The following is a 10,725-nucleotide window of genomic DNA, read 5'->3' as shown; positions in this document are numbered from 1 at the left end:
GCCAGCGTAAACAAGGGGAGCAGGGACGGTGGGGCTGGAAAGCCTCATCGCAGCCCGTCACCTTCACCAGAGAGGAAGCAACAGGATCCAGGGAGCGCTGAGAGACACACAGGCGAGGGGCAGCACCATATCGATCAGGACGTGCCAACCCCAACCTCAGCTTCACGAGATAGCCGCTACGTTTCCCCCGTCGCCGGTACCTTCTTCTCCGAGGTAGTGGAGCAAGCGTGCGGCGGAGGTCGGCCGGGAGATCCGGTGGGAAAGGTGTCCCCCCTTCACAATAGTCTGATTTTTTTAAATTTATAGCAGCGTTTCTCAGATCTAGCAACGTTTGGCGATCATAGACCAGAAGAGCGTTGATGTTATGTACAAGCGTTAAAAGTAGCAAAAACAAACACAACAGGTAGAGCACCTGACGGCGAGCCTGACACACTGGCGCCATCACGCGCCATCACGCTCTCTTAGATGACCCATCCAAGATTTGTATCGGCCTCCTATCATACAAAGAGTAATATTGTCTGAGTACTATGCCGAGAGGCATTTACGACATAAAGTATAAAATAGTCCTAACGGACTTGCATCCACTGGAGAATGTTCGATCGTAGCCGGCGGCTTCATTACAAGCACTGATCCATCTTGATCTGTGAAGTTGATGAATTGTCACTTTTAGGTTGTCTACCCAGTTACCAAAAAAAGAAACTTTGGAATAGTAGGTATGCGCTGTGGCAAGCACACGGTTTGCATGTGTTACTTCGAAGGCAAAAAAAATCGAAAATACAAGAAAACACAAAAACCTACATTCAATCAGTGTGGGGTATGGCCCATGACTCTCTGAGGTGGTAGGTAGGCCTACCTCCAGGTACCCCCTCCATGGGCGCACTGAATTTATGTTTATTAACAGCTCCTCCACCGGGGTCAAGACAATTTGAGGGCCAGATCAAGTCTGCCGACTGTCGGCCTTTTCACGATTGGCTTAAAAAAATGGCTTATTTAAATTTATACGATGGTGGGAAAAGCTTACCAGTTTGTATGTTTTTTATACTTCATTTTTATACTTGATCCTCTGACCGCTTGGAAGCAATCGGAGTACATATTGTTTTAGAAGAAAGGGGTTATGTGGTAGGATCTTTAAGAATGCTTAACTGGGATATTTATATATTCATGGCTCAAATATTAAGGATCATGCTTTTGACGTGTAACTAACGCATTTACGCGGTCAGCGATCCGCTGCCAGGCTTTGGTTCTCCGGGTTCCAGAGGTTTTAGCGTTCCCTTTTCTTGTGATAATGTCCTTCTCCTCGTCATAGCTCTCCAGGAGAACCTGGAGTTCCATTTCATTGAAATAAGCGGCCCGTTTCGCCATATCGATCAGGGTTTCCATGATCCATACATCACGTCTTTTTAAGTTTGGCGTGGACGCGCACAACCCTGTGTTAACCAACCCCGAGTTGATTGAACTAATGCATAACCGCTGCTGTGGAACCGAAAACTCTGGGTTGGTCGGCACAGGTTCAATCAACCTAGAGTTCAGCGTTAACTCAGTGTTTGTTAAACCTCCGTTCGTGGAACACCCCTCTGAAGATGAATCAGTTTGTTTGTTCCTATAACTGTATCAGACTAATTATAAAGGGTAATGAAGGTTTAAAGCCTCATACATGAGTTGCGTTTCCCTGGGTCGTTAAACTAGTTAGGTTACGCCCTCGTTCTGTTCGCTTTGCATTGATGGAAGTGAGTAGGGGGAGAGGTTAAGTAGAGCCTTCAGATTGGACGGTTTGACTTACTTAGTTACCGTCATGTTTTGTATATATATTTTTTACCAATATTTTTTTATAGGGACAAACATTATCAAATTTCTCCTACAGGGGATTGATGAAGTTCTATCTATTGAACAGAAATAAACAAATATGAAACACTTCAGAAATACTTTACACACTTTACCACGGCATTGGCCTACTGAATGCCACAGATATATTTTAAGCATTGTACTGAATGCCACGTAAATATATAATTATGTTTTTTGCACGATTGCAACGTTTAAAAGTTCAGGGAAAAGTATATGCCTCTACTGGGGTTGCTTAAGCCAATAGCCTTTTGAGGCAGTGTTGTTTCTGAATATAAGTGTTAAGGGCCAATAATGCTTACTATCATACATTAGTCACCGTGTCTGTGGACACATTTGTATGCAGTCACATGTTAATAGCCCCCCCCCACCCCGCCGACAAAATCTCAATCTGAACTCAGTTCAAAACTTGACAGCCCTGGTACTTAGCATGGTGTAGCATCTTATCCTAGCTCTCTTTTTTGTCTACGGGGAATGGGTTAACCTAGCCATGGTTAGTGCTTGGTACTTGGTTCTATGAACATCCTTACTGTACCCACAGAGGTATATTGTTGTCTCTCTTTCTCTCCTTTTCACCCCTTAGAGACCTGGGACCAAAGACTGGGTCCAGGTCAGGGGGCAGGACCCCTCAGAGACCTGGGACTGAAGACTGGCTCCAGGTCAGAGGTGCAGGACCCCTCAGAGACCTGGGACTGAAGACTGGGTCCAGGTCAGGGGTCAGGACCCCTTAGAGAGCTGGGACTGAAGACTGGGTCCAGGTCAGGACCCCTTAGAGACTTGGGACTGAAGACTGGGTCCAGGTCAGGGGTCAGGACCCATTAGAGACCTGGGACTGAAGACTGGGTCCAGGTCAGGGGTCAGGACCCCTTAGAGACCTGGGACTGAAGACTGGGTCCAGGTCAGGACCCCTCAGAGACCTGGGACTGAAGACTGGGTCCGGGTCAGGGGTCAGGACTCCTTAGAGAGCTGGGACTGAAGACTGGGTCCAGGTCAGGGGCAGGACCCCTTAGAGACCTGGGACTGAAGACTGAGTCCAGGTCAGGACCCCTCAGAGACCTGGGACTGAAGACTGGGCCCAGGTCAGGACCCCTTAGAGACCTGGGACTGAAGACAGGGTCCAGGTCAGGGGCAGGACCCCTTAGAGACCTGGGACTGAAGACTGGGTCCAGGTCAGGGGCAGGACCCCTTAGAGACCTGGGACTGAAGACTAAGTCCAGGTCAGGACCCCTCAGAGACCTGGGACTGAAGACTGGGCCCAGGTCAGGACCCCTTAGAGACCTGGGACTGAAGACAGGGTCCAGGTCAGGGGCAGGACCCCTTAGAGACCTGGGACTGAAGACTAAGTCAAGGTCAGGACCCCTCAGAGACCTGGGACTGAAGACTGGGCCCAGGTCAGGACCCCTTAGAGACCTGGGACTGAAGACAGGGTCCAGGTAAGGGGCAGGACCCCTTAGAGACCTGGGACTGGAGACTGGGTCCAGGTCAGGGGGCAGGACCCCTTGGAGACCTGCTGGGACCCAAGGAGCTGGAGGGGCATTCCAGATGTGCTGCTAGGACAACCAACAGAAAGCTCTGGAGAAACATCTGCTCAGCTTGAAGGAGTTGAACTGAAGAAAGGGGAAGAACCATCGGCTGAACCAACACATTCTCACTCCGAGCACGTCGATTTTTGACGAACGGTCAGTGACTTTGTGCTTCTTTTTTCGACGCATTGGGTTTTCAACTCGTTACAATGTAATCCCTCCATGGCAATATATGAAGCTATGAGCATTCATCCCATTGGCTAACGGGGGACCGGATGGCTGCACATAGAGACGCTATGAGCATTCATCCCATTGGCTAACGGGGGACACGATGGCTGCACATAGAGACGCTAGGGTCAGAACAGTGACAATAATGAGTAGGATTCACAATTTTTTTTTGTGATTTATATATAAATTACTCTCTTCTCACAAATACATTTCAATGCACACAAATGGATATCGGTATGTATAAATGTAATATTTATTAATAAAGAAAAAACACATTTCTGATACACACACGAATGTACCTTGTTTTAAATAAATGTAATACACCCGAACCACACTTACAAATTGGTGTAAGTGGATTTTCAACGGTCAATTAGGCTACAGATAATTTATTGTATTATTATATAACGATAATTGAATAAAAGCTACATGGTCTAAATATTAGAGGCTAACTAGATAATTGTATATTTATATATATAATATATATATATATTAATATTAAATAAATTCAATTTTAAACCAATGCATTTCAATGGGGAGATTGTTTTCGACTTCAGAAGGGCTGCGCAGTGCACGCTCTCGCCCCCCATATCGTTCTATTTCCCACAGTTTAGACTTGTAATTAATGCTTTTCTTTTGTGTTCAACGTGACTCCTTTAAAAAAATGTATCACTGTCAGGTGGCTAGTAGGCCGAGGCTATAACGTCACTCTCATAATGTATGTTATCACAGCCAAAAGCTGTGTGCACCTCCAGACGATATTATGAATCTAAATAAATAAAATAAATAGTAATAGCATATCGAAATAGTATTTGTGAGGGGGGGAGAGGGAGAGGGAGACGGGAGGGAGAGGGAGACGGGGGGGAGGGAGAAGGGGAGAGAAAGAGAGAGAGAGAGAGAGAGAGAGAGAGAGAGAGAGAGAGAGAGAGAGAGAGAGAGAGAGAGAGAGAGAGAGAGAGACAGAGAGAAAGAGAGAGACAGAGAGAGAAAGAGAGAGACAGAGAGAGAGAGAAAGAGAGACAGAGAGAGAAAGAGAGACAGAGAGAGACAGAGAGAGAAAGAGAGACACAGAGAGAGAGAGAGATTTTTTTTGATTTTGAAAAAAACTTTATTCAACGTTTCTTTCAACAATTAACCTTTTAACACAGACAACAAAGACTTTAGGTTAGACAGCAATAAATAATAAATAACTTAATAAACACACTCAATAAAACTTAGTTAAAAAAACAACAACAACACATTGACAGTGCAAAGTGACTCGTTCAAGCTGACGTTATGAGAGACAGCAGGCACACTGCTTTATATACCCTCTTCATCTTCAACATTGCTTAGCTCTTTTGCTAGTCTCTGCCCAATTTTTTCAATCTGTAATACTCCTTCTCAGTGAAACCTCCCTCCCCTCTGATGTTCATCTGAGATTTTACAGATAGCAACAGCATTTTTTTGTCTGCAAAATGTTTATCATACTGGACTTCATATTTTTTGTTCTTTTCAAGAACACCTGTATGCTATGTACTGAGTACATCCCATCCAGCTGTGAAGCAGAAACCAGTGGTGAGTCAGTGAGGGGCTGGCTGTCTGTTACACAGTCCACCATCTCCTCCTCCTCCTCACTGGACTCTGTCTCTTCATCACTAGACTCTGTCTGCAACTCCTTCTCCTCCCCATCTGCTGTTTTCTTGGCTTTAGAGCCACAGGTTTCACTGATCTGTTTCCTTTTAAGAAGGGGAGCCTTACACCTACTGTCTTCCTCCTCCATCAACCCACCCTCACTGTCACTCTGCTCTACTGCAGCAGAGCTGGGCCCAGCCTCTACACTCTCTGCTGGTTCTGTAACATTGTCCCCCTTCTCCTGAACAACACACTCATTCTTTTTTCCATTGTCAACACATAATAGAAAAGCCTTTTCTGGATTTTCCCCACACTGCTTTGCAGTTACAACATTTTCTTCTGTGATGTCAATGCTTGCAGCCCGCTGTCTTACAGCGTCCACATCTTTGGAGGGGCCTGCTGTCGCCTCAGTAGGCTCAGGCCGATTTTTTGGGGCTATTTCCGGGCAAGCTCTGACTAAATGCCCTTCTTTCCCGCAGCCAAAACACTTCAGAGTTCCAGAATTTACAAACACAGCATAGTCAAAATCATCCACCCTTAATTGAAAAACTAAACTCAGTTCACTGTCCTTCTTGTTCAGAATCATGTGCACTTGCCGTCTATGTGACACGACATGCCGCAGCAGGGGAGACTTGCAGCCTGACGGCAGCTTCCTGATTGGAGACATTATTTTCCCGTGTCTCGATAGTTCCCGAACCAGAACCTCGTCGCCGATGAACGGAGGGATGTTAGAAATAGTAATCGTCGCTGCCGGCGTTGTAAGCGGAGACACGGACACAAACAAATCATTCACAACGATCCCAGATTCCACCACTTGGTATGCCTTGGCCACGCTGTCCACAAAAATAACGACCCCTCCGTTCATCCGGGCCGCGGACTTGATGCTGCTGTGCCCGACAACGTCTGCCACTGCCAGACTGCAGTCCTCCACTGAACACGGGAAGGTGGTGGAGATCTTGAAGCCATGCTTGCGGCTGAGCCCCTCGAACACCGCCATACTCTAGGCGCACCGACCAGCGGCCGCTGGTCGATCGCGAAAAAACACCCCAAAGTAGCACCAAAAACCACCAAACACCTCGAAAAACCTTCACCCAACCATATATATAACATTTACTGAAAAAAACTATGAAAAAAGTTCGCAAAAACTTCTCAATATCGCTCTCACACACGCTCCGCTCTGCTCCGCAAATCACGCAACTTCCGCTCAATCAGAGAGAGAGAGAGAGAGAGAGACAGATGGTTCGTTTCCATCCCCCTGATTTTATTCAAACTTTGAAGTATCGAATCAGTAAACGGTGATGGAAACACCAAAATTCGCATAAAAATCCTCTAATTCGCAAAAAGGTTTATCTGCTCGCTTGAAGTGGTTTTTGAGAAATGCAAAAGAGAGTAAATTCGCAAAATGGGAGATGGAAACACACTTTTCGAAACAGCTGTGACGTAGCGAACTTTGAACACACAGGAATGACAGTATTTCAGATTTCCGCATAATGACCGGCCATAGCAACCCTGCCGACATCAACGTGTAACGTCATCACCCTATTCCGCTCCAACCACTTGATGGAAACGCACCTAATTCGAATTACTTTTTTGCGAACTTTCTAAAGATTCGCATCACCTTTTAGATGGAAACGCAGCTAGTGAGAGAGAGACAGAGAGAGAGAGAGAGACAGACAGACAGACAGACAGACAGACAGACAGACAGACAGACAGACAGACAGACAGACAGACAGACAGACAGACAGACAGACAGACAGACAGACAGACAGACAGACAGACAGACAGACAGACAGACAGACAGACAGACAGACAGACAGACAGACAGACAGACAGACAGACAGACAGACAGACAGACAGACAGACAGACAGACAGACAGACAGACAGACAGACAGACAGACAGACAGACAGACAGACAGACAGACAGACAGACAGACAGACAGACAGACAGACAGACAGACAGACAGACAGACAGACAGACAGAGAGAGAGAGAGAGAGAGAGAGAGAGAGAGAGAGAGAGAGAGAGAGAGAGAGAGAGAGAGAGACAGAGAGAGAGTGTCCGGCCGTCTGTCTGTGGTTTCTTTCTACAACCGACACAGAGAAACTGAGGCACCCCCCCCCCCCCCAACCAAAACCCAGGGAGGAGGTCCCAGAATAAAATTTGAATAACATTTATTGTTTTATTCATACTTTCTGATTAATATATAATTTTTCTTAAGGCACTTATGGAAGCATTATTCACTAATAAAACAAGAAATCATCGGCTGAACACACGAGAACATTCAGTTGGATCCACTGAGTTGTTTATTACAATTATGCTTCATTAACAAAAAAGACAGAAAAATAGTCCCTTACATGTACACAATAAACACGAGGACTAAAACAATAGAAGCAGCAGTCTTTACAAATCATCAACAGGTGTGCACGTATCAACAGGTGTGCACGTATCTTTAATAACTGAACATGTTCTGCGGCCGCTTGGTTCCCAACAGAACACAAAAAATCAAGATTCAGTTTAAAGTAATTTACAACGTGCAACATTATCCCATAGACATCTTGGTCATTATGAATAAAACATAACATCTGCTTTAAATCAGGTTGCAAATCAGGATTATGGTAAAAATGATGATATAATTTTCAGACTTAAACTGGTGAAGTCTGAAAATATATAAAGATTGACCATCAATAGGTATTTTATGTACATTTCAAATAATAAATGTGCTTATTTAACTATGGGAGATCTGAAAATTTTTTCATGGTTTATCATGCTATACTTTAAAGAAGAGAGAGAGAGAGAGAGAGAGAGAGAGAGAGAGAGAGAGAGAGAGAGAGAGAGAGAGAGAGAGAGAGAGAGAGAGAGAGAGAGAGAGAGAGAGAGAGAGAGAGAGCGAAAGAGAGAGGGAGAGAGAGAGAGAGAGAGGGAGAGAGAGGGAGAGAGAGGGAGAGAGAGGGAGAGAGAGGGGGAGAGAGAGAGACAGAGAGTTTGTATGGATATTTTTAACTTTGTTGACCAGCTGCTATCTGCTATCTGTGTCTTATGTCTTATTATTATTATTATCTTATAGCGCTGCTTTAACAAAAACGTTTTATTGATTGCACTACTGGTTAGATGCTAAACTGCATTTCGTTGTACTGGTTGTCCTTACTTGTGCAATGACAATAAAATTGAATCTAATCTAATCAAATCTAATCAGGGCGTCTGTCTGTGGTTTCTTTCTACAGCCGAAACAGAAACACTGAGGCACCCCCCCCCCCCCCCCCCCCAACCAAAACCCAGGGAGGAGGTCCAAGAATAATATCGGAAAAACATTAGTTGTTCTATTAATAATTTTTCTTAAGGCACTTATGGAAGCATTATTAACTAATAAAATGAGAAATCATCGGCTGAACACACGAGAACATTCAGTTGGATCCAATCAGTTGTTGTTTTTTTACGACACTGAGTCTGCCCCCCGCTGCCCCCCCCCCCCCCCCCCCCATTTTTCTACATCTGAGGGATCACTGCGGCCCCGGGGACCCGCGCCCGTTTTTATTTTCTACAACCGACACAGAGAGGCTGAGGACCCCCACCCCCACCCTACCCTCACCCCCGGGAGGAGGTCCTCCTGGGTGAAGGAGGACCAGAAGGTGTGGAGGTGTGTCAGTGTGTCTGAGGACCCTCCTCCACCTGGGGACACTCTGTAGAAGGACAGAGAGCCAGCAGGCCGGTCCAGATACACTCCTACTCTGGTGGAGCCAGCGGCGGGGAGAGGGAGGGCTGTCTCTATACCGTTGTACCGGGCAGAGTAACGACCATCATCATAACAATAAAGACTCCAGGACTTGTTGTTCAGTCCAAGCCTGCTGTCACCACCCCCTCCTCTCCTTGTGATTCCTCTGTATGTCACTCCTATCTCAACCCCTCCTTCCCACTCTACCTCCCAGTAACAGCGGCCAGTCAGAGCCTCTCTACCCAACACCTGGGGCCAGGAGTCAAATCTGTCTGGGTGATTTGGATACGACTGGTCCTCTCCAACCCGCCTCACCTTCCTGTTGTCCTCAGACAGAGAGAGTTGTTTGTGGGCCGTGTTGGCGTCCAGGGTGAGGTCACAGGCATCTGAGGGAGAACCAGACATGATGAGCTGCTGAACCGCTCTTCATCACCATCATCATCATCATCATCATCATCATCATCATCATCATCACTAGTACTGTTCTCCTGCGCTCTGTGTACATATACATAGATATGAACACATACATACATATACATATGCACACATACATAGATACACACTCCTCAACAATAACGTTATGAAAACATCAACAACAATATTATGAAAACATCAACAACAGTGTTATAAATACACTCATTCATCACTAGTACTGTTCTCCTGAACATGACATGTGGGGGGGGGGGTCATGTGATGATAGTTACACTATTGCTACATCAGCAACAAACATCTCTCCTTGGATCCAGGACTTACCAAAGACAAGCAGCTCAGCGCTGTGATTGGCCGTGCCAGCACTGTTGCTCGCCATGCAGCAGACCGTGTTCACGCCGTACCTCCCACCTCTGACGAAGAGGAACCCCCTCTCCACCCAGGCCTCTGATTGGTTGACTGTGCTGTTCCTCTCCAGGGGCCTGCCGTTGTGGAGCCACTCTACTGTGGGCTCCGGTGTGCCGCCGGCGTGGCAGGTGTAGCGGGCCGTTTGGCCCACGGGCAACACGTGGGTAGAGGAGTGGAACTCTGTGATGCTGGGGGCCTCCTCCTCCTCCTCCTCCGTGGGCATCACTGAACCTGAAGAAACCAGGAGGAGAGGAGTGAACGTCTACAACACGGATCTAGAGATGCAGCGTCAGACACTCCCTTCACTCTCTAGTGGACAACACCTGTCCACTAGAGGGCGACCCAGGGGATTCACACCCAGTATTCTGGCCTGCCTTTTCAAACATGATTGAATAACACAGCATTGTCTACAAAGATTGCCCAGGGAGATTAACGAGTCAGGGGCAGAGCTTGCAGAGAAGAAAGCAAAACCTTTAACCAGCTCCAATTGAACCCAACGAAAGCAATCGCAGAAAAATATGCTACGTAAACACTAGAGATGTGCAGACAGAGTAAGAGTTTATCGTTTCATATTTTAAACTGTTTAAAATATGCAATGGATTTGTGGTTAATTAAATGTAACTTCTTACTGTCAGCTATTTCTTGTATGCATCCTAATTATCTCTTACAAGTTTTGTATTGCATATCTTTTAAAGCGATTATAACCTGTCCTAAAAGGTCATTTAATAACTCTCATAACTTCTATAAAACCCTCATTAGGGTTTTCTATAAAACCCTAATGAGTTTAATATTAATTAGTATTAATACAAATTAATATTAATACAAATTCTTATAACAATTACAATTATTATGAGTATTTACATTTACATTTAGGGCATTTAGCAGACGCTTTTATCAAAGGAACTTACAAGAAGTACATTTGTCATAAGAAGTGAAACAATATATCGCTGTCGGTACAGTAAAGATGTTCATAGTACCAAG

General features: G+C 45.6%; 1 long non-coding RNA gene across 1 annotated transcript; it reads right to left on the bottom strand.

Moving 5' to 3' along the window:
* Positions 1-8,094: 8,094 nt before the first annotated feature.
* Positions 8,095-9,751, bottom strand: LOC115547425 (uncharacterized). Its single transcript, XR_003977359.1, has 2 exons — positions 9,661-9,751; positions 8,095-9,293 (listed from the first exon to the last, which is right to left on the bottom strand). It is a non-coding gene; the product is annotated as an uncharacterized LOC115547425 (long non-coding RNA).
* Between the last annotated feature and the right edge of the window lie 974 nt (positions 9,752-10,725).

This window comes from Gadus morhua, chromosome 7, assembly GCF_902167405.1.
Source record: "Gadus morhua chromosome 7, gadMor3.0, whole genome shotgun sequence".
Classification (NCBI taxonomy): Eukaryota; Metazoa; Chordata; class Actinopteri; order Gadiformes; family Gadidae; genus Gadus; species Gadus morhua.
This window is presented reverse-complemented; position numbering and strand designations above follow the sequence as displayed.